The 26,009-nt window shown below is 45.5% G+C and overlaps 1 pseudogene; it reads left to right on the forward strand.

Annotated features, from left to right (window-relative positions):
- The first annotated feature begins 1,085 nt into the window (after window positions 1-1,085).
- Window positions 1,086-25,277, forward strand: LOC106564043 (gastrula zinc finger protein XlCGF7.1-like; annotated as a pseudogene).
- Window positions 25,278-26,009: the final 732 nt, after the last annotated feature.

Consider the following 26,009-nt stretch of genomic DNA (forward strand, 5'->3'; position numbering starts at 1 on the left):
ATGAAGAGGTCCACATCATTTCAACAAAACAAAAACATGTGATGATGATAGATCAATGTAGAAAACTGATTGGAATATGTGAAAAGCCATCAACATCAGGTATTTTTATTTATGGATCAATATCCAACTCAGTAGCTAAGGTTCCATGTAATTTGCGACAGATTTTCATGTGAACATTCTCAAATCGGCTTAAAACAATATACACATTTTCCCACCAGAAATGTTTCCATCAAACAGACTTATTGTGGATAAAAGGGTTTGCGTGATGACATAGTGCACAAAAAAATAACGTTTACTGTTAAATTCCCATGTACCGAATGAAAAATACATGGGTTTCCATCGCACTTTCAACTCTGATGGTTTTAAAAAACTGTTGCGTTATATAGCAAACATGCTCTTGGCATGTAGCCAGCAGCTCACAGATACAGTGCTGGTAGGCTACCTACATGATGAGATTACTATGGATAAGAGCGACATTATTTTATTTGTCAAATGGCAACCAATCATCGATCATCATGTCACCAGAATAAGACCCTCAAAGTGTATTGGAAAGGAGCATCAATCTCATCACATGCACTTTCACCACCCTGTGAAGTTCATAATTTATTTCATCATTAGCCTAATAAACTGCACGGGTTCCCAAGTCGTACTGGGAGGACCAATCAACATATAATCGCTTGACTCCAAGTTAACTAAGATATGATCGTTATTAAATCAATATTTGCTCATAAAGGAGTTTCCACCGCCATTTCGCGCTCATACATTTTCACTGACACAAAAAGACCCCACCATGTAAAACAAAGTAACAAATTGTTTGTCGGCATTTATAAAAGTGTTCAGGCATATCCTGTTTCCATCAGCCTGGTCATTACTTTTGAAATGGTTGGATCAATATCCACCTTCATTATATGGATGAAGCCTGATTTGGAATGTCTGAGTAGTTCTATATGATGTCATAATACACCCCTCTGATAATCAAGTGATATTTGGAATGTCTGAGTAGTTCTATATGATGTCATAATACACCCCTCTGATAGTGATCCATTTGCTCCATTGTTTCCATTTCAGTTGGTTTCCCACTCTGATGATTTATATCTGACAGAGGGGCTTTAAAGGAATAGTATGGTGACATCTTAGTGTTGCTTGAAATAAATAGGATTATTAATCATAAACTCCTATAGCAACAATACACTGCAGCTTTAACATCAAGAAGAGAATGGGCTGATGGATGGTGGTGCTACTCTATAGGTAAGGCTGTCCAATATGAATGTTCAATACACACAATAGGTTGATCGGTAGCCAGTTGGGTAGCTGCTACAGTCCAATATGAATGTTCAATACACACAATAGGTTGACTGGGGAGGTGATGTACCACAGTCAAAGTCCTGCAATAAGAGCTAAGATGCTAATATTTGTGTAAACTATATATATGTGTTCTATGTTTGTCCCTGAGTTGGCTGATATCCCATTTCATGGGGTCACTCCATAGTTAAGGCTGTACAGTGTTCTGTGGTTGTCCCTGAGTTGGCTGATATCCCTTTTCATGGGGTCACTCCATAGTTAAAGCTGAACAGTGACTATCGAACATCTACACCCCCTTTAACTTTTTTTCCACATTTTGCTGCCTTAAAATTAAAACTAAAAAGGGATTAAATTAGATTTTATAGAACATGTTCAACCATTTTCTTGGTTTTATATCATAATTGGATAAGTCCATCCCCCATCCAAGTTAATACTTGGTGGAAGCCATTTCAGTTTCATTAAGATTCTACAAACTTTGTGCAAAATACATCCATATTTTTGGTCAAAACTGCTCATTGGTGGACAGCGATTTTTAAACCAGATGTTTTTTTTTCAGTACATTTAAGTCAGGACTGAGATGAGACCACTTAGGAACACTCAACAAGTCTTGGAAAGCCATTCTGGTGTGTCTTTTGCATAAAAAAATTGTGTGATTGTAGAAAAAACTAACCCTGTCCCAGCCCTCCAGGCCTGGTGGTGGCAGCAGTGCACTACAACCACTGTTTACCGGAGCTTCCTGAGGGGGAAGTAATTAGGCTGCATATATTACTTGATTAACCACGTTTCCATCCAAAGTTTTTATGTGAATAAAGTCATAACGTATAGAAAACTCACTATGTGATGGAAACAGGTTTTCAGAAGACTGAGGTGGGTTTTCCTCTAACTTTGCTCCTTTCATATTTCTTTTGATCCTTATGAACTCCCCAGTCCCTGCCGGGGACAAGCATACCCATAACATGATGCTGCCACCACAATACTTATTGTGTGGTTAATGTGTGGTCTATCTCCAGGTCATCAGACTATTAAATAGTCACCACTACCCAGCCTCCGCCCAGTACCCTGCCCTGAACTTTAGTCACTGTTACTAGCCGTCTACCACCCAGAACTCCACCCTGGATTCTAGTCAAGGCTCATCCTATATAACTACTGCTGTGCACACATTTTATATTCATATACAGTCCATAATGTCTATACACACCACCATATACATTGTAAACAAACTGTATATATTTATATTCCGGACTCTGACATGGCTCGTTCTACTATTTCTATATTTCTTCATCCTTGTGGGGATTTGCATGTGGGGATTGTGGGGATTTGCATGTATTGTTTTCTATTTGTAATGGGTGCATGCTGGTAGCAGGGAAGTCAGGCGCAGGAGAACGAACTTGGTATAAACGGAGTCGTTTAATAAGTGCTCACAAAACTCCGAAAACCAAAATATACAAAATAATATAAGTGGGTACAAAACCCGTCGCGCACCAGAACATAACTTGCACATCACATACAAACAAACAATCACCGACAAGGACATGAGGGGAAACAGAGGGTTAAATACACAACATGTAATTGAGATTGGAACCAGGTGTGATGTAAGACGAGACAAAACCAATGGAAAATGAAAAATGGATCAGCGATGGCTAGAAGGTCGGTGACGTCGACCGCCGAACACCGCCCGAACAAGGAGAGGGACCGACTTCGGCAGAAGTCGTGACAGTACCCCCCCCCAACGCGCGGCTCCAGCTGCACATCGACACCGACCTCGGGGACGACCCGGATGGACACGGTGGAACTCTTGCAGCATTGAAGGATCCAACACCGGAACCCAGCATCTCTCCTCCGGACCATACCCCTCCCAGTCCACGAGGTACTGAAGGCCCCTCGCCCGACGTCTCGAATCCTGTATGGAACGAACGGAGTACGCCGGGGCCCCCTCAATGTCCAGAGGGGGCGGAGGAACCTCCCGCACGTCAGACTCCTGGAGCGGGCCAGCCACCACCGGCCTGAGGAGAGACACATGGAAAGAGGGATTAATACGGTAATCGGGGGGAAGCCGTAACCTATAACAAACCTCCTTCACTCTCCTCAGGACTTTAAATGGCCCCACAAACCGCGGACCCAGCTTCCGACAGGGCAGGCGGAGGGGCAAGTTTCGGGTCGAGAGCCAGATCCGGTCCCCCGGTGCGAACACCGGGGCCTCACTACGGTAACGGTCTGCGCCAACTTTTTGGCGCAGCATGGCGCGCTGAAGGTGGACATGGGCGGCGTCCCATGTTTCCTCCCCGCACCGGAACCAGTCATCCACCGCAGGAGCCTCGGTCTGACTCTGATGCCAAGAAGCCAGAACCGGCTGATACCCCAATACACACTGGAAGGGAGAGAGGTTAGTGGAGGAGTGGCGGAGCGAGTTCTGGGCCATCTCTGCCCAGGGCACGAATGCTGCCCACTCCCCCGGCCGGGCCTGGCAATAAGACCTCAGAAACCTACCCACATCCTGGTTAATAACTCTCTCCACCTGCCCGTTACTCTCGGGGTGAAAACCTGAGGTAAGGCTGACCGAGACCCCCAGACGTTCCATGAACGCCCTCCAGACCCTCGACGTGAACTGGGGACCTCGATCAGACACTAAATCCTCAGGCACCCCGTAGTGCCGGAAGACAGGGCCTCCGCAGTCTGTAGGGCCGTTGGGAGACCGGGCAAAGGGAGGAGACGACAGGACTTACAAAAACGATCCACAACGACCAGGATCGTGGTGTTACCCTGTGATGGAGGAAGATCGGTCAGGAAATCTACCGACAGGTGCAACCACGGCCGTTGTGGAACGGGTAGGGGTTGTAACTTACCTCTGGGCAGGTGCCTAGGAGCCTTACACTGGGTGCACACCGAGCAGGAGGAAAGATAAACCCTCACATCCTTGGCCAAAGTGGGCCACCAGTACTTCCCACTAAGACAGGGCACCGTCCGACCAATCCCAGGATGACCAGAGGAGGGTGACGTGTGGGCCCAATAGATCAGCCGGTCGCGGACAGCAGACGGAACATACAGACGCCTAGCTGGACACCGGAGGGGAGCAGGCTCTGCACGTAATGCCTGCTCAATGTCTGCGTCCAGCTCCCACACTACCTGCGCCACCAGGCAAGAGGCTGGGAGTATGGGAGTGGGATCCATGGGCCGCTCCTCTGTGTCTTACAGCTGGGACAATGCATCTGCCTTACCTCTTACATCTAGATGTTCCGCTAGCGGAAGCCTCGCCAATATCCAATGATAGAGCGTAGCGCGAATTACAAACTCCTCAAAAATCCAAAAACGTCCATTTTTCAAACATATGACTATTTTACACCATTTTAAAGACAAGACTCTCCTTTATCTAACCACATTGTCCGATTTCAAAAAGGCTTTACAACGAAAGAAAAACATTAGATTATGTCAGGAGAGTACCCAGCCAGAAATAATCAGACACCCATTTTTCAAGCTAGCATATAATGTTACAAAAACCAAAACCACAGCTAAATGCAGCACTAACCTTTGATGATCTTCATCAGATGACACTCCTAGGACATTATGTTATACAATACATGCATGTTTTGTTCAATCAAGTTCATATTTATATCAAAAACCATCTTTTTACATTAGCATGTGACGTTCAGAACTAGCATACCCACCGAAAACTTCCGGTGAATTTACTAAATTACTCATGATAAACGTTCATAAAAACATAACAATTATTTAAAAAATTATAGATACAGAACTCCTTTATGCAATCGCGGTGTCCGATTTTAAAATAGCTTTTCGGTGAAAGCACATTTTGCAATATTCTGAGTAGATAGCCCGGCAATCATGGCTAGCTATTTTGACACCCACCAAGTTTGGCACTCACCAAACTCAGATTTACTATAAGAAAAATTGGATTACCTTTGCTGTTCTTCGTCAGAATTCACTCCCAGGACTTCTACTTCAACACCCAATGTTGTTTTGGTTCCAAATAATCCATAGTTATATCCAAATAGCTGCGTTCTGTTCTTGCGTTCAAGACACTATCCGAAGGGTGACGCGCCGGCGCATATCGTGACAAAAAAATTCAAAATATTCCATTACCGTACTTCGAAGCATGTCAAACGCTGTTTAAAATCAATTTTTATGCGATTTTTCTCGTAAAATAGCGATAATATTCCGACCGGGAAACGTTGTATCCGTTCAAAGACTGAAAGAAGTAAAATGGAGTCGTCACATGCACGCGCGCACCCGTGTCATTGTTCTCAGATCGACCACTTTCCAAATCCCCTACTGTTTTTCGACCAGGGACTGCAGAGTCATCATTCCCCATTCTGGCGCCTTCTGAGAGCCTATGGGAGCCTTAGAAAATGTCACGGTACAGCAGAGATCCTCTATTTCCATAAAGAGGCTATAGAAGGCCAAGAAATGGTCAGAGAGGGCACTTCCTGTATGGAATCTTCTCAGGTTTTGGCCTGCCATATGAGTTCTGTTATACTCACAGACACCATTCAAACAGTTTTAGAAACTTTAGGGTGTTTTCTATCCAAATAAAATAAAATAATATGCATATTCTAGTTTCTGGGCAGGAGTAATAACCAGATTAAATCGGGTACGTTTTTTATCCGGCCGTGAAAATACTGCCCCCTATCCTAAACAGGTTAACGTTCTGGGAGCCTGGTCTGTAGGAAAGGGTAAACACAAAACGAGTGAAAAACATGGCCCACCTTGCCTGGCGAGGGTTCAGTCACCTCGCCCCCCGGATGTACTCCAGATTGCGGTGGGCAGTCCAGATGAGAAAAGGGTGTCTAGCCCCCTCAAGCCAATGTCTCCACGCCTTAAAGGCCTTTACGACAGCCAACAGCTCCCGGTCCCCCACATCATAGTTTCGCTCTTCCAGGCTGAGCTTCTTCGAGAAGAAGGCACAGGGGCGGAGCTTCAGTGGCGTACCCGAGCGCTGAGAGAGCACAGCTCCTATCCCAGCCTCGGATGCGTCCACCTCCACTATGAACGCCAAAGAGGGATCCGGATGGGCAAACACGGGAGCCGAGGTAAACAGAGCCCTCAGGTGACTAAAAGCTCTGTCTGCCTCAGCTGACCACTGCAAGCGCTCCAGGCCCCCCTTCAGCAGTGAGGTACAGTGAGGGAAAGAAGTATTTGATCCTCTGCTGATTTTGTACGTTTGCCCACTGACAAAGAAATTATCAGTCTATAATTTTAATGGTAGATTTATTTGAACAGTGAGAGACAGAATAACAACAACAAAATCCAGAAAAACGCATGTCAAAAATGATATAAATTGATTTGCATTTTAATGAGGGAAATAAGTATTTGACCCCCTCTCAATCAGAAAGATTTCTGGCTCCCAGGTGTCTTTTACACAGGTAACGAGCTGAGATTAGGAGCACACTATTAAAGGGAGTGCTCCTAATCTCAGCTTGTTACCTGTATAAAAGACACCTGTCCACAGAAGCAATCAATCAGATTCCAAACTCTCCACCATGGCCAAGACCAAAGAGCTCTCCAAGGATGTCAGGGACAAGATTGTAGACAAGGCTGGAATGGGCTACAAGACCATCGCCAAGCAGCTTGGTGAGAAGGTGACAACAGTTGGTGCGATTATTCACAAATAGAAGAAACACAATAGAACTGTCAATCTCCCTTGGCCTGGGGCTCCATGCAAGATCTCACCTCATGGAGTTGCAATGATCATGAGAACGGTGAGGAATCAGCCCAGAACTACACGGGAGGATCTTGTCAATGTTCTCAAGGCAGCTGGGACCATAGTCACCAAGAAAACAATTGGTAACACACTACACCGTGAAGGACTGAAATCCTGCAGCGCCCGCAAGGTCCCCCTGCTCAAGAAAGCACATATACATGCCCGTCTGAAGTTTGCCAATGAACATCTGAATGATTCAGAGGACAACTGGGTGTAAGTGTTGTGGTCAGATGAGACCAAAATGTAGCTCTTTGGCATCAACTCGCCGTGTTTGGAGGAGGAGGAATGCTGCCTATGACCCCAAGAACACCATCCCCACCGTCAAACATGGAGGTGGAAACATTATGCTTTGGGGGTGTTTTTCTGCTAAGGGGACAGGACAACTTCACCGCATCAAAGGGACAATGGACGGGGCCATGTACTGTCAAATCCTGGGTGAGAACCTCCTTCCCTCAGCCAGGGCATTGAAAATGGTTTGTGGATGGGTATTCCAGCATGACAATGACCCAAAACACACGGCCAAGGCAACAAAGGAGTGGCTTAAGAAGAAGCACATTAAGGTCCTGGAGTGGCCTAGCCAGTCTCCAGACCTTAATCCCATAGAAAATCTGTGGAGGGAGCTGAAGATTCGAGTTGCCAAACATCAGCCTCGAAACCTTAATGACTTGGAGAAGATCTGCAAAGAGGAAAGGGACAAAATCCCTCCTGAGATGTGTGCAAACCTGGTGGCCAACTACAAGAAATGTCTGACCTCTGTGATTGCCAACAAGGGTTTTGCCACCAAGTACTAAGTCATGTTTTGCATGGGTATCGGAGAGGGGGTGCGGGAGGATGGAACTACCAGACCCCAATCTGAACGTCTGCGAGTAGCCAGCAGGTTGTCCAGCCGGATGGACAGGTCCACCAGCTGGTCCAACGTGAGGGTGGTGTCTCTGCAGGCCAGCTCCCGACAGACATCCTCACGCAGACTGCAGCGGTAATGGTCGATCAGGGCCCTGTTGTTCCATCCTGCGCCGGCAGCCAGGGTCCTAAAATCCAGGACGAACTCCTGGGCGCTCCTCGTCTCCTGCCTCAGATGGTAGAGGCGCTCACCCGCCGCTCTACCCTCGGGCGGGTGGTCGAAGACCGCCCGGAAATGGCAGGTGAACTCCTCAAACTGGTCCAACGCCGCATCTCCCTCTCTCCACACGGCGGTGGCCCACTCCAGGGCTCTCCCGGTGAGGCACGAAACGAGGGCGGACACCCTCTCCCGGTCCGATGGAGCCGGGTGAACGGTTGCCAGATAGAGGTCTAATTGTAATAAGAACCCCTGGCAGTTCGCAGCCCCCCCCCCGTCGTACTCCTGGGGCAAGGAGAGACGGATCCCACTGGGTTCAGGCGGGAAAGGGGTGCTCAAGAGAGACCCCGGTTGTGCTGGTGGAGGTGCTGGAAGAACTCCCTGTCTCTCCCAGCGGTCCATTGTCCGGACAACGCGATCCATGGCGGTACCAAGATGGTGAAGTAGTACTGCATGCTCCTGGACGCGCTCCTCCACCTCAATGGCCGGGGTACCTTCTCCTGCTGACTCCATAGTTTGGGTCGGTGATTCTGTAATGGGTGCGTGTTGGTGGCAGGAAAGTCAGGGCAGGAGAACGAACTTGGTATAAACTGAGTCGTTTAATAAGTGCTCACAAAACTCCGAAACCAAAATATACAAAATAATAAAAGTGGGTACAAAACCCGTCGCGCACCTGAACATAACTTGCACATCACATACAAACAAACAATCACCGACAAGGACATGAGGGGAAACAGAGGGTTAAATACACAACATGTAATTGATGAAATTGGAACCAGGTGTGATGTAAGACAAGACAAAATGGAAAATGAAAAATGGATCAGTGATGGCTAGAAGGTCGGCGACGTCGACCGCTGAACACCGCCCAAACAAGAAGAGGCACCGACTTCGGCGGAAGTCGTGACAGTATTGTTAGATATTACAGCACTGTTTCGATACAAAAATTGATGTTTAAATGATGCATATAAAATCTTTAGTACCTAGGCTTTGGGTTATATGTTAAAATGTCTAATAAACAACTATATTGTATACATTAACAAAATTGTTTTGCTACCTGCTTCTGTTTGTAGACGATACAGTTGTGTACTATATTGCCCGCCCTGCTGATCAGGCTCTATCTGAACTACAGTATGCTGCCATTATTTTACAGAAAACCTTTATTGACCTTAAATTATTATTGAATCTGTGTAAAACTAAGTATATGCTGTTTTCTAGAGTGCACAAAAATGATTCCAATGATTAAAGTGTATGTACCTAGTATGGTGTATCTGACGTTGAGCTGTCTTTTAAAATACATATTGATGAGTTAGTTAATTAAGATGCTGAGTTGGGGTTTTGGGCTGGGTTTCTGTATAGACTGTGGTAAACCGTGGGGTGTTGGGTTGAGCTTGCAGAGATTGACACAGACACAGGGAGGCTTTAGTCCGAAAAACAACTTTACTTAAGACGGAAAATAAATATATCAAAGAAATAACTTAGAAGGAAGACCGAGCAAAACCTCTCTCCCTTCTCCCCCGCGGTGTGCAATCGTGCTCCTTTTATTTAGCCTCCACGGCTGTTTGGCACTTTCCTCTAATTACCTCCACTTAGCTGTCCGTGTCAGGGTACCCAGCTCCCATATTCCCAGCAGAGGGAGCCAACGTCACCTCACGTACCTCCCCTCTCTTACCACCCCCCGGGGTAGACCTCCTGGGATAACCCCCCCCCCCTCCCCCTTAGCCCTGACTGGGAGGGAGGCATGCTCAGGGCTAGGTTTGCATCCCTCCTGGATAGGGCATCCGCCTTGCCGTGCTGGGCCCCCGACCTGTGGATGACAGAGAAAGAGAATCGCTGTAAGGACAGGAACCAGCGGTTGACACGGTCATTCGTGTCCTGACCTCGTGCCATCCACATGAGCGGGGCATGGTCAGTAATCAGGGTGAACTTCCTCCCGAGGAGGTAATACTTGAGGGTGTCGAGGGCCCACTTCACGGCGAGATACTCCTTCTCGACAATTGAGTATTTCTTTGCCCTCGGGAGGAGCTTCCTGCTGACATACATGATGGGGTGCTCCTCGCCTTCCTGCTCTTGGGACAAAACTGCCCCTACCCCGGTGTCAGACGCGTCTGTCTGGACCAGGAGGTTTTTTGAGAAGTCCGGGGTGACGAGTACCGGGTGCGAACATAGCGCATCCTTCAGGGCCTGGAACGCCGCCTCTGTCCTCCGTCCATCGCACCGTCTGGGGTAGTTGTGCCTTTGTTAAATCTGTGAGGGGAGAAGCTATTGCGGCAAAGTTAGGTACAAATCTACTGTAGTAGCCTGCTAACCCCAGGAATGACTTTACCTGCCTCTTGGTTCGGGGGACCGGCCATCCCCTAATGGCAGCGATTTTTTTTCTTGGGGTTTCACATTTCCCCTCCCGATCTGATATCCCAGGTACTCCACTTTGGCGTAGCCCAGCTTGCACTTGTGGGGGTTCGCGGTCAGACCTGCATCCCTTAGCGCATCAACCACGGCCTGTAACTTACACAGATGTGACTCCCAATTGTTACTGTGCACAATTATGTCATCTAGATAAGCCGCTGCGTACTCACTGTGCGGCCGAAGGACTCGGTCCATGAATCGTTGAAATGTCGCTGGTGCCCCGTGGAGCCCGAAAGGCAGAACCCGGTAGTGGTATAGCCCCCCCCGGGGTGGAGCAGGCAGTCTTCTCCCGGGAGGCTGCTGCCAGTGGCACCTGCCAGTACCCCTTCGTCAGGTCCAAGGTGCTGACGTATCTCGCCGTCCCCAAGCGGTCGATCAGTTCATCCACCCGGGGCATGGGGTAGGCATCAAACTTACTGACCTCGTTCAGGCCCCGGAAGTCATTACAGAAGCGGACGGTTCCGTCCGGTTTCGGAACCAGCACTATGGGGCTAGACAACTCACTGTGTGACTCATCCAGTACCCCCATTTCTAACATTGTTGTCACTTCCCGCTGGACCGGCACCCTCCGGGCTTCTGGTATCCGGTATGGCCTTTCAACGCACTTTTTCTCCCGGAAGGGTGTTGATCTGATGTTCCACGAGGTCCGTGCGCCCCGGCACCTTGGAGAACACGGCCGTATTCCACTGGACCAACTCTCTGAGCTCCTGTCGTTGGGTCGGGCTGAGATCTTCCCCATTGCCACTTCGACCGAGGGCGGGCCCTGCTGTTGCCGGGTCCACGTTATGCACAGCGCCTCGCGTGCATACCATTTCTTCAGTAAATTCACATGGTAAAGCTGGAGGGGTTTTCTCCGCCCCGGTTGGCGGACCTTATAGTTGACGTCGCCTACCCGCTCAACGATGTCATAGGACCCATGCCACGTAGCCAGGAATTTACTCTCCATGGTAGGGATCAGCACCAAGACCTTCTCACCGGGTTGGAACTCTCGTGGTTGGGCCCCCCGGTTGTAGACACGCTCCTGGGCACGTTGCGCCTGGGCCATGTGCTCTCTCACCACTGGCCAAATCGCCAGTGGGGGTCGGCTGCTCTTCCCAGACCTCCTTGGCTAGGTCCAGCAGCCCGCGGGGCCGACAGCCATACAGGAGCTCAAAGGGGGAGAACCCTGTGGATGCTTGGTTACCTCGCGCACTGAAAACATCAGGTGGGCAGCAGCTGGTCCCAGTTCCTCCTGTCTCTCTCGATGACCTTCTTCAGCATCTGTTTCAGGGTCTTACTGAAGCGTTCCACCAGCCCGTCGGTGGTACACACTGGTCCTCACCTGTTTGATTCGTAACATAATGCAGACATCCTTCATCACATGAGACATGAACACGGTGCCCTGGTCCGTCAGGATTTCCTGCAGAATACCTACCCGGCTGAGTAAATGGAAGAGCTCCCGTGCGATACCTTTTGATGCCGCCGTGCGTAGCGGGATTGCCTCAGGGTACCGGGTGGCGTAATCCATGATTACCAGGATGTATTGGTGTCCCTGCGCGGTCTTCACCAACGGACCCACCAGATCCATTGCCACCCACTCGAATGGCACTCCTATAATGGGCAAGGGAACCAAAGGGTTTCGATACTGCACCCTCTGAGCTGTGATCTGGAACTCCGGGCAACTACAGCAGTAGTCCTCCACGGCGCGCTTGACTCCGGGCCAGTGGAACTGGTTCCCGATCCGCTCCCTGGTTTTCTCCACCCCCAAGTGTGCCCCAAGCAGGTGGGTGTGGGCAAGCTGCAACACAGTCCTAACATACTGGCTGGGTATGAGTAACAAGTCTTGTCTCCCCATTATGCTTTACTACCTGATACAATAAATTATGCTTAATTGTGAAGTGGGGGTAGTGCCAATCACTTACCCCAGGTAACAGTACACCATCCACCGCCATCACCTGGGCCCTAGCGTTCTGGAGATTTGGGTCTTCTAATTGGGCCGTCCCGAACTGACCCGTGAGGATTCCCGTGTCGGGAGGTCCGTCTAGGGCCTCCACCTCCATAAAGGGGAGCCTGAGGTCTTCCTTGCATGGTGGCTCGCTTGCCGGAGCGGGGTCGTCTCCCTCCTCCGGGTCCGACTCGGGCCCAGTGGACACCTCTTGTGGCGGGGATTGGGTGGCACAGGCCACTGTCTTTTTTCCTTTTCTTCCTACCTCCCGTGCTCGCCTCCCCAGGTCCCTCCTCCACAGTGCCTGGAAGAGAGGGCAGTCTCGACCATGGAGAATGGACACGGGTAGGTTAGGCACAGCTCCCACGCGCATCTGGCACTCCCCCTTTGGGGGTGGTTATCCTCACGGGCACCGTAGGGTACCTCTTCATGTCCCCGTGTACACAGGACACTGTCACCTCCTCGTCCCCCAGTTCCTCCTTCCCCTGTCGTGTGAGCCACTGCGGGTGGGCCAGGGTCACCATGCTGCCGGAGTCCAGCAAAGCGCTGGTGTCGATGCCATCGATTCGTACTGGAACCATCGGAGGGGCCGTCTCGGTGTGCGTTTAACAGGAGGTGACATAATTCGCCATCCGGGTTATCCCAGCGCTGGGGGGTGCGGAGGGCATGGCCTCCTCCTGGGTCAGGAGAGCACCACGCGAGGTTCCCCGGCTCACCGCACTCATAGCAGTGTCTCTGATCGGGGTCCAGCAGCAGCCGGCGTCGTCGGTTTGGGTCATCCTCCCGCTTCACAGCCTCGGCTGGTTCCGTCCGGGCCCCCTTCAGCTCTTCGCCTCTCTTTCTCTCCGCTCGGGCCCCTCTCAGCAGGTCCTGGGTGTTCTGGTGAATTTCCACCGCTGTCAGCAATTCCTCCAGGCTCTGGGGGTTCTGCATGCTCACCGTCTTCTTCATCTCGTAGGGCATGGCTCGAAGGTATTTATCCAGGACGAGTTTGTCGAGCATCGGGAGGGATGATACTTCCGTCAGTAGCCAGCCCTTGGTCAGCCGCACCAAGTTGCTCATCTGCGCATGGGGGGACAGGGTGAGGTCAAAGGCCCAGTCGTGGACCAGTTGTGCACGGCGTGCGAGATTGAACTCATAATGGCACTTTCCTCTAATTACCTCCACTTAGCTGTCCGTGTCGAGGTGCCCAGCTCCCGTATTCCCAGCAGAGGGAGCCAACGTCGCCTCATGTACCTCCCCTCTATTACCATCCCCCGGGGTAGACCTCCTGGGATACCACAAGATGTTAAGCTGTCTTTTAAAAAACATATTGATGAGTTAGTTAATTAAGATGCTGAGTATTAAAAGGGTCTTCTTCTATAGAAATAGGTCAGGCCTCTTGCTTAATAGTACAAAGCAGATCATTCAATCGATGTTCTTACTGGTCCTAGACTATGGCGACATCATCTATATGAATGCAGCTGCCACTTCATTAAAGCCATTAGATGCATTTGACCATAGTGTACTTTGTATTATTATGGTCACAGGTTCAGTACACATCCCTGCATTCTCTATCAGGAAGTAGGCTGACCCTCTTTGTGGTCACGTAGGTCCATTCATTGCTCTCTTTGCATTTATAAAGCTCTTTGACAGTAACTCTCTCTGTAGCTAACATCTACAATAACCATTAGAGGTAAGAGTTGGCGTTATCATGCGCAGTCTCAGGGGATGGCTAGCTCTGGAAATTGCTTTGGTCTGTACAGAGTTAGGTAAATCAGCTCTTTGCATTTACTTGTGGAATAATCTCAAAACTTCTCTAAAAGTTTGTTTTGGTGCCTCTAGGTTAATTCAGTCTGCTGAATGAGGACCTGTTACAACTTACTTACAAAACCTTTAAAGGAGTTCATGAAACCATTCTGTCATGGATGTATGTAAACATATTTACCACGTATTGCTTGTTACAGAGGACTACTTTTGTACATTGAATAGACATTCATCACTGTTACACCTCCTTGATGTGATGGTTTTCTATGTCTGTACATAGTGTGAAAAGGGGTTTCCAAAAAGTTAATACCCCCCTAAACCAGAATGTTAAATGACCTTTATGATCTTTTGTACCATTATGACTTTGGGGTTCTTATCCCCCTCTGTCAAAATCCACACTGTGAACACATCTTTAACATTCATGAACCTTCACTATCTTCATCCCTGAACTAGCAACAATAACTATTGTCTATTGTTATTCTCAGTAACCTTCCTGGCCTTGTGAAATCCTAGCTAAATACAATGTTCCCACCAGTTTTCATGTCTTTGGTTATGCAAACATTTGTTAATTCGATTATATTTCTCATTAAGAATAATGTTGTTTTAATTCTATATGGGTCACGCCTTGCTTTGGTCAGGTGTTCCCTTATGTGTCAATGATTTTAATTCAGAATATAGCAATTATGCTCCTCAATCACTTACAGTGCCGTCAGAAAGTAATTGAGCTCAGGTGCATCCTTTTTCCATTGATCATCCTTGAGATGTTTCTACAACTAGACTGGAGTCCACCTGTGGTAAATTCAAATGATTGGACATGATTTGGAAAGGCACACTCCTGTCTATATAAGGTCCCACAGTTGACAGTGCATGTCAGAGCAAAAACCTAGCCATGAGGTGGAAGGAATTGTCCGTAGAGCTCCGAGACAGGATTGTGTTGAGGCACAGATCTGGGGAAGGGTAAAATATTTTTGCAGCGTTGAAGGCCCCTGATTTAGCCCCCTGCAGTAAAAGGTTATTCATGGGGTAAAATGATCTGATTTAGCCCCCTGCAGTAAAAGGTTATTCATGGGGTAAAATGATCTGATTTAGCCCCCTGCAGTAAAAGGTTATTCATGGGGTAATATGATCTGATTTAGCCCCCTGCAGTAAAAGGTTACTCATGGGGTAATATGATCTGATTTAGCCCCCTGCAGTAAAAGGTTATTCATGGGGTAAAATGATCTGATTTAGCCCCCTGCAGTAAAAGGTTATTCATGGGGTAAAATGATCTGATTTAGCCCCCTGCAGTAAAAGGTTATTCATGGGGTAAAATGATCTGATTTAGCTCCCTGCAGTAAAAGGTTATTCATGGGATAAAATGATCTGATTTAGCCCCCTGCAGTAAAAGGTTATTCATGGGGTAAAATGATCTGTTTAAGTCATTAGTAAAGGACACATCGTTAACAATACAGTTATCTTTTATTTTTGTTTTGTGGTCTATATCTTCTCAATCATTTATTCTTACATAAACAGAAAACATGTGTACCTAAACACAACATGTCTGCAAGGGCCCCTCTAGGTTCACAACCTTTTGACCATTAAATCTGGATAGCTGACAACTCTTTTTAAAAGGTTAAATGATCTGTTCAGGTCGTCAGTAAAGGAAGCATAGTTAAAGAGGATGGTGTGAGGCCTCTGGGGCTTTTTTGGGGGGTTGACTGAGACATCCCTCAGACACTCTTTTATGGGGGGTAAAATGTATCTGTTTTGGTCATCAGTAAAGGGGACATCTTAAATATTACAATGACCCCTTTCAAAGACTGAGACATCCCTCAGACACTCTTTTATGGGGGGTAAAATTATCTGTTTAGGTCGTTAGTAAAACACATGTTTTCAAAGACACCTGGGGGTCCATGTTGTTAATCATTTTGTGTACATATAGTTCCCCTGTGTGCAAGGGCCCCCCTAGATTCACAACTTCTTGATTCTTAACATTCCCACCCAAGGGGAGAGACAGAGGGAGAGAAGTTGGGAGAAAGAGATTTATTTCATTGAAGGTAAATTACATTTTCTTTCAAACCTTTTATTTTATCCAAAAACTTTAGTACAGACATTTAAAAATACATACTACAATTATTAAAATGTACTATGTAATATTAAATACTAAACTATGTCACTAATGTTTTATTACTAAAGACCTTTATATAGATCATACATGTTATTACTACACAATACTACACATTACTACACAATACTACACAAGACATGTTTTCTTTTTTTTGGAAAGTGTTTTTAATTACTTTCTTCGAAAAAAGTAGAATGAGCATGGCCCTTGTTTGCCTGTAACCCCCACGAGTTGTCTGTTGTTCATCTCTCTTGAGGTTTCTTCTCTCTCCTAGTGTTCACAGGACAAGCCTTACTTATACTCAGGCAGACCTACCTGGAAAGGACTTGATCCTGTTCATTCTATAAGGGATCACAAGCTCACTACACAGCAGTTCCACAAGCTCATTACACAGCAGTTCCACAAGTTCACTACACAGCAGTTCCACAAGCTCACTACACAGCAGTTCCACAAGTTCACTACACAGCAGTTCCACAAGCTCACTACACAGCAGTTCCACAAGTTCACTACACAGCATTTCCAAAAGTTCACTACACAGCAGTTCCGCAAGTTCACTACACAGCAGTTCCACAAGTTCACTAAACAGCAGTTCCACAAGTTCACTACACAGCAGTTCCACAAGTTCACTACACAGCAGTTCCACAAGCTCACTACACAGCAGTTCCACAAGTTCACTACACAGCAGTTCCAAAAGTTCACTACACAGCAGTTCCACAAGTTCACTACACAGCAGATCCACAAGTTCACTACAAAACTTACCAACTGTTTGAACTGTTCAAATAGATCAAACTCAGGCCTCCCTGGAAAAAACGTTTTCCTTCAAACATATTTTACTTCAACCACATTTCTTTCAGTTCAACAAGTTCACTACACGCCAAATCAATCACCAGGACATTACTATTTACTTCCACCGTGTTTTACTTCTTTTACTTAATAGAAACAGCTGCTCTATAAAGTTTCATAATCACAGACTAAATATGGTGAGAACATCCGAAGAGGATGGGTGTAGATACCCTTTAATTTAAGTGGTGGCTCTGTGATTGCAGAGTTTGCTGAACAAATCACTACTGGATTGATGCAAATAGTCATGGTATCATTCTGCCAGGTAAACATAGACTACTTTGCAGTTAACATTTAATTTACAAGTTTTTTGGGAAAGCTTTTCTATCAACGAGAAGATGGTTGTCATTAGCTTCATCGCTAACAGCTACACATAGTGGTAGACAAATGCACTCAGACAGGGGCATTTCTGGGCTGTTTCCTCTTCAGAAAGTTGAGGGAAAATACAAATCACTTAGGCAAATTTAACAACAACTTGCAGGCAGTGGGTTCAGAAGAGCTATGACAAAAAATGAATACAAATTATACCACCACCCAAAAGGCCACTTCAGAGACAGGAATGGAAAAAGGAGCACGTGCTCTACACAGGTAGAGGCCTATCTGTCCATGTTGCCTTTTGCAAAGTGGGCACTGCTTCATGTGGCAACACCAACACTCACCTAAATAGCCCATATGCCACTGGGTGAGAGAAGTTTTTATTGTATTTGGGCAGCATTAGCAGGTGTTATTATGTGTTGTTAGTGATGAGCCTCGGCCAATTTAGCTAGGAATATGCCACCGTCTTCAATCTGTCACCTAATCCTGCCGAATGGGCAGGTCAGCCCTGGAGTAAAGTATTGGCTGTAAGAAGTAAGAGAAAACATAACATCTGGTTGTTTTTAAATGAGTTCTTATGACATTGCTTGCCAGAATAAACATTGTAATTAATATTTTTCCAATCTGCGTTACCCACTCCAGTCAGCAGATGGCGATGTGAGTCTTTCAGTTGATGCTTCTTGCGTGACGTATAATCTAGTGGACGGAACGGGAGGCTTCTTCAACAGCGTCAACAGACTACTGATTCAACAACGCGGAAGCTTGCAAGTGAATTTAAACCCAAAACATTGAAGGGCTTTAGACCAATCTTGTGTAAATTCATCTTAGTGTTTTGAACATAATTATGTTTACTTATCTACTAGTTCATTTAAACGTAATTTGCTTGTTAATTTAGCGAATGTGTTAAATTGATAATGTACTAGGCTAATCGCCAGGACCTTGAGGCCACTAAGCTAGACAGACAGAAGCTCTGGTGAAAGGAGAGGAAGAAGCTTTCAGAATGGAAAAGGAGGAAGAGGAGGCTATCACATTGAATGAAGAAGATGATGATATTACAGTGAAAGAGGAAGATGGGAAAGAAGTTGTCAGAGTGGAAGAGGAGGAGGTAGAAGCTTTCAGAATCAAAATGGAGGAAGATGCCATAACGTTGAAAGAAGAGAATGTAGTGAAAGAAGAGGAAGAACCTTTTGGAGTAAAAGAGGAAGAGGAGGTTATCTCAATAAAAGAGGAGGAGGAAGACGTTTTGGGAGTGAAGAAGGAGGAGGAGACTGAAGATCCGATTAAGACCAGTGAGTACTATCTTAAAAACAGGCACAAACTATGCATTTCTTTAACTAAAAGTTTTAAAGGGGCATTCTACTGAAGTTCTACACTTGAATATGTTGTAAAGTACTGTATAAATTGTTAAAGGTGCAATCCGTCATTGGTACATATATTTTTGGGACTTTTAAATTACATTTATTGAATTCTCCATGTGGTCTATATTAAAGTGCACATCATCTAATATAACAGGCTTTTAAAATTCAATATAGGTGCATAATTTCTACTTAAAATATCAAAGGGACGCAAAAGGCACCCATTTCATTGATTGCAATATAATTTTACATCACAAACAATATTTTAGGAAATCATGATGAAAGTGGCCATTTTAGGCGTTTTCAGATATTAATGCCTCTTGTAAGACTCTGTGATTTTAAGAGACGGTCATAAGTTTACAATCTGTTTATGTTCTCATTCACACAGGAGAGAGACATGACTATCGTGGATCCTCTGGGGAGCCTCAACAACATCCTGATGCTGACGAGTCAGAGAAGAGTCTCTTCAGATAAGAACACCAGTTGGTACAGCTTGGTCAAATCAAATTTTATTTGTCACATACACATGGTTAGCAGGTGTTAATGCAAGTATAGGGAAATGCTTGTGCTTGTAGTTCTGACCATGCAGTAATATCTAACAAGTAATATAACCTAACAATTTCACAACAACTACCTTATACACACAAGTTTAAAGGAATGAATATGAATATGTACAAAAAAATATATAAATGAGTGATGTCCGAACGGCATAGGCAAGATGCAGTAGATGGTATAGATCACAGTATATACATGTGAGATGAGTAATGTAGGGTATGAAAACATTATATAAAGTGGCATTGTTTAAAGTGGCTAGTGATACATTACATCAAGATGGCAAGATGCAGTAGACGGTATAGCATACAGTATATACATATGAGATGAGTAATGTAGGGTAAGTAAACATTATATATTATAAAGTGGCTAGAGATAAATTGATTACATAAATTTTTCCATTATTAAAGTGGCTGGAGTTGAGTCAATATGTTGGCAGCAGACACTCAATGTTAGTGATGGCTGTTTAACAGTCTGATGGCCTTGAGATAAAAGCCATTTTTCAGTCTCAGTCCCCGCTTTGATGCACCTGTACTGACCTCGCCTTCTGGATGATAGCGGGGTGAACAGGCAGTGGCTCGGGTGGTTGTTGTCCTTGATTATCTTTTTGGCCTTCCTGTGACATCGGGTGGTGTAGGTGTCCTGGAGGGCAGGTAGTTTGCACCCGGTGATGCGTTGTGCAGACCTCACTACCCTCTGGAGAGCCTTCCGGTTATGGGCGGAGCAGCTGCCGTACCAGGCGGTGATACAGCCCGACAGGATGCTCTCGATTGTGCATCTGTAAAAGTTTGTGAGTGTTTTTGGTGACGAGCCAAATTTCTTCAGCCTCCTGAGGTTGAAGAGGCGCAGCTGCGCCTTCTTCACCACGCTGTCTGTGTGGGTGGACCATTTCAGTTTGTCCGTGATGTGTACGCCGAGGAACTTTAAACTCACCACCCTCTCCACTACTGTCCCGTCAATGTAGATAGGGGGCTGCTCCCTCTGCTGTTTCCTGAAGTCCACGATCATCTCCTTTGTTTTGTTGACATTGAGTGTGAGGTTATTTTCCTGACACCACACTCCGAGGGCCCTCACCTCCTCCCTGTGGGCCGTCTCGTCGTTGTTGGTAATCAAGCCTACCACTGGTCTGGTCTAGCATACAGCTTGCTCTATCGGGGTCTGGGCTGGGTTTCTGTAAAGCACTTCATGTCAACAGTGACATCAGCATCCATAATGATATGTGTCTGTGTCCCCTCTTTATGGTTACCAGGACAACGCTAGCCCTTACGCCCTTCCGGAGTCCCCGTGTCATACCTCTCCCGGTAGCACCTTACTGCTGGGTATGAAGAGGTTGTCTGTGCTGCTGGTGGACTGCACGAAAACAATGGGGCTGAGTGGAACTGTGAGAGGAGGAGAAGAGAAGAAAGGATCAGATTTGACACATCAAAGTAAGTGCTGTAGTTTAGTTTGAACAAATACAATAGATCTGCCCACTGGTATCTGTTACCAGGACAACCAGCAGAGTTCTGTTAGTTGACATGAAGATAGACTGGTGGATATGGATGTTATGAATATCATAACACTGAAAAAGGATTCTGCCAATGAAAAGAGAGAAGCCAATAGACCATATAAAACCTTGATGAACGTTAGCTTTGGAGAGAAAGTTTCAAGATGATCTGATGTAAGGTGCATGTTTTACAAAAACCTTTTCCTAACATCTGATCTACACAACTTAAAAAAGGAAACAACTTAAAAAAGGAAATACCTAGATTCTTCAAATATTATAGTCTTAAAGGAGGCCTGTAGCATCTAATGATGAAACATTATGGAGTCTTAAAGGAGGACTGTAGCATCTAATGATGAAACATTATGGAGTCTAATGATGGAAAGGGGATACCTAGTCAGTTGTATAACTAAATGTGTCTTCCGCATTGAACCCAACCCCTCTGATTCAGAGCCTTAATCGACGTCCAAGTCATTGGTGCCCGGGGAGCAGTTGTTGTTGTTAACTGCCTTGCTCAAGTTCAGGACGGCAGATTTTTCCAACTTGCGGGCGTGGGGATTCGAACCGTGGACCTTTCGGTTACTGGCCCAACATTCTTAGCTGCTAGTCTACAAATGTTCCAACTTCAATTAATTATTCCTCAATGATGCTTTAAAGAAGTTGTTTACCCATAATCCAGAAACTCCTAAGTGATTCCATACATTGAAACTAGTCCAGTGGAGTTTGTCCCCTCTCCCCCTCTCTCTCCATGTAGTGCTGTACTGAAACAGCTGCAAATACGTGATTTTGCTGCATGCGGGCCTCACTCTGCTGCTTTGCCAGTTAATTTGTTATTTTATTAAAGCTATGGCCTTTGGATTGGATTGCTTATGTCTGAGGGAGAAAAAAAATGTCAACCCATAAATGACTGGGCAGGGGCGCAGCCATTGGTGGACCTGGGAGGGCATAGGCCCACCCACTGGGGATCCTGGCCACAAAAGGGCTTTATTACAGAGCGACGTACTCCTCAGTTTCATCAGCTGTCCGGGTGGCTGGTCTCAGTTTCCCATAGGTGAAAAAGCCGGATGTACTGGGCTGGCGTGGTTACATGTGGTCTGCAGTTGTGAGGCCGGTTGGACGTACTGCCAAATTCTCTAAAACAATGTTGGAGGCGGCTTATGGTAGAGGAATTTACAGTACCAGTCAGGAATTGACATTCCAGGGTCTCTTTTTTTATTTTTTTACTATTTTCTACATTGTAGAATAATAATGAAGACATCAAATATGATATAACACATATGGAATCATGTAGTAACCAAAACAGTGTTAAACAAATCAAAATAAAGTAGCCACCCTTTGCCTTGATGACAGCTTTGCACACTCTTGGCATTCTCTCAACCAGCTTCATGAGGCAGTCACCTGGAATGCATTTCAATTAACATGTGTGCCTTGTTAGAAGTTAAGTTCTGGAATTTCTTTCCTTAATGCTTTTGAGCCAATCAGTTGTGTTGTGACAAGGTAGGGGTGGTATACAGAAGATAGCCCTATTTGGTAAAAGACCAAGTCCATATTATGTCAAGAACAGCTCAAATAAGCAAAGAGAAACGACAGTCCATCATTACTTTAAGGACCACCACAGGAATGGAAGGCCCAGAGTTACTTCTACTGCAGAGGATAAGTTCATTAGAGTTACCAGCCTCAGAAATTGCAGCCCAAATAAATGCTTCACAGAGTTCAAGTAACAGACACATCTCAACATCAACTGTTCAGAGGAGACTGCGTGAGTCAGGTCTTCATGGTTTACTTTCTGCAAAGAAACCACTACTAAAGGACACCAATAATAAGAAGAGACATGATCAAGGTACATTAGACTGGTGGAAAGTTTGAAACCAACACGAAGCATGGAGGAGGAGGTGTGATGGTGTGTGGGTGCTTTGCTGTTAACACTGTCAGTGATTTATTTAGAATTCAAGGCACACTTAACCAGCATGTCTACCACAGCATTCTGCAGCGATACGTCAACCCATCTGGTTTGTGGTTGGTGGGACTATCATTTGTTTTTCAACAGGACAATGACCCAACACACCTCCAGGTGGTGTAAGGGCTAATTGACCAAAAAGGAGGGTGATGGGGTGCTGCATCAGATGACCTGGCCTTCACAATCCCCCGACCTCAACCCAATTGAGATGGTTTGGGATGAGTTAGACCGTAGAGTGAAGGAAAAGCAGCCAACAAGTTCTCAGCATATGTGGGATCTCCTTCAAGACTGCTGATTGAGAGAATGCCAAGAGTGTGCAAAGCTGTCAAGGCAAAGGGTGGCTACTTTGAAGAATCTAATATATATTTTGGTGTAACCCTTTTTTGGTTACTACATGATTCCATGTGTTTTTTCATAGTTTTGATGTCTTCACTTTTATTCTACAATGTAGAAAATAGTAAAAAATAAAGAAAAACCCTTGAATTAGTAGGTGAGTCCGAACTTTTGACTGGTACTGTACATTAAATTCCCTGGCAACAGCTCCAGTGGACATTCCTGCAGTCAGCATACCATTTGCACGCTCTCTCTGAGACATCTGTGGCATTGTTGTGTGACAAAACTGCACATTGTAGCGGCCTTTTATTGTCCCCAGCACAAGGTGCACCTGTGAAATGATAATGCTGTTTAATCAGCTTCTTGATATACCACACATGGATGGATTATCTTGGCAACGTATACATGTTCATGAACAGGGATGTGAAAATTTGTGCACAATTTGAGAGAAATAAGCTTTTTGTTCATATGGAAAAATTCTGCATTCTTTTATTTCAGCTAATGAAACATGGAACCAACACTTTACATGTTGCGTTTATATTTTTGTTCAGTGTAGTTACTATCAGTTTTAGGAACATATGATGTCATATGGAATTCATCACATGCGAATGAACAAGCCTTTTCAGACTTTATAATATGGCTGTATATAAACTTACTATATATAGTTACTATCAGTTTTAGGAACATCTACCCAAAATATCTCACTGTATTTTTTAACTTTACCCAAACTGTCATGACATCAGTGATGGTCAAAATGTTGAAAATTTGTCAACGTCTAAATAACAAACTGGGCCATTTTTAAATAGCGTGTCGAACCCTTTCAACAACGGGGAGATGTTATGTTCTTTACTTATTTTAGGTCACATTCTGTATCATACAGCTATGATATACATTCTATATTTAGAACCACCTGCTCGATTGGAATCCAGCGATGTCTGTGTCTTCAGTGTCCTAGAACTGTTTAGTTTTTTGTGTTCTGACTTGTAAAACAGAATGAATAAAATAATTAATGTAAACATATCAGTAATTACCAGGAAGCTCTACAACATTTGTTTTAAAATCACACCAAGATTGTTAAAACTGGCCTCAGGTTATTGAGGGATCTGATTAGGATTTACCCTCGAAGCAAGGCCGTTTTATCATGTGGAGGTTTCGTTCAGGTCTCTATTTAAATCAACACTGTCTTTGGCAGGAGAAAAACCAGACTCCGAGGAACCAGAGCCAGAGACGTCCAAACCAGCAAGACGACACCAGTGCTCCCACTGTGGAAAGGGTTGTAACCAGTTATGGGACCTGAAACAACATGAGAGAATCCACACGGGAGAAGCCTTACCACTGCTCCCAGTGTGGAAAGAGTTTTAACCAGAAAGGCCACCTGAACCAACATGAGAGGATACACACAGGGGACAAGCCTTACCACTGCTCCCAGTGTGGAAAGAGTTTTAACCAGAAAGCCCACCTGGACCAACATGAGAGGATACACACAGGGGAGAAGCCTTACCACTGCTCCCAGTGTGGAAAGAGTTTTAACCAGAAAGGCCACCTGAACCAGCATGAGAGGATACACACAGGGGAGAAGCCTTACCACTGCTCCCAGTGTGGAAAGAGTTTTAACCAGAAAGCCCACCTGGACCAACATGAGAGGATACACACAGGGGAGAAGCCTTACCACTGCTCCCAGTGTGGAAAGAGTTTTAACCAGAAAAGCTACCTGAAAAAACGAGAGAATACACACAGGGGAGAAGCCTTACCACTGCTCCCAGTGTGGAAAGATTTCTGCCCATTTATGTAACCCGAAAACACAGGAGAGAATACACACAGGGGAGAAGCCTTACCACTGCTCTCAATGTGGAAATAGTTTTACCCAGTTAGGGCACCTGAAAAGCCACAGGAGAGTGCACACATGTAGGCTGAACGGTAAGACATAGGACAGATGTGGGCTGAACAGTAGGACATAGGACAGATATAGGCCTCTGAATAGTGGGACATAGGACAGGTTCAGGCCCAATACATGGTGGGACAGTAGTCCCCAGAGACTCTGAATGTGTCTTGACTTTCCAGTGTTTTCCCTACTGCATGTATTATAGTGGGTTATGTCAGTCTTAGGGGGAAGATCAGCTTTAATATTGAACATTGATGGAATCTACAATCTATGTAATTGTCTGCATCATTTCTAATCCCCCATATAAAATATATAATTTTGTAAGTAATATATATATATATATATATATATATATATATATATATATATATATATATATATCTTAGCCTGCCCATACCGAACCACCACCACCATGGGGCACTCTGTTCACAACGTTGTGGAGATTTCATTCTGGTCTCTTAAAATAAACATATATATATATATATATATATATATATACTTACAGAACAAAAATATGAAGACAAAATGCAACAATTTTAAAGATTTGACTGAGTTATACTCAATTAGGCCCTAATCTATCCATTTACCAAGACTGTGAATACAGTTATGTATCTGTTGGTCAACGACACCATAAAAAATGGTAGGGGCACGATCAGAAAACCATCTGATGTGACAACCATTTGCCTCGAGTTGATCAGGCTGTTGATTGTGGCCTGTGGAATGTTGTCCCACTCCTCTTCAATGGCTGTGCGAAGTTGCTGGATATTAGCGGATACTGGAACACGCTGTCATACACGTCAATGCAGAGCATCCCAAACATGCTCAATGGGTGACATGTCTGGTGTGTATGCAGGCCATGGAAGAACTGAGACATTTTCAGCTTCCGGGAATTGTATACAGATCGTTGCGACATGGGGCTGTGCGTTATCATGCTGAAATATGAGGTGATGGCGGCGGATGAATGGCACGACAATGGGCCTCAGGATCTCATCAATCTCATCGCAGTATCTCTGTGCATTCAAATTGCCAACGATAAAATCAAA

This window comes from Salmo salar, chromosome ssa02 (assembly GCF_905237065.1).
Source record: "Salmo salar chromosome ssa02, Ssal_v3.1, whole genome shotgun sequence".
NCBI classification, from domain to species: Eukaryota; Metazoa; Chordata; class Actinopteri; order Salmoniformes; family Salmonidae; genus Salmo; species Salmo salar.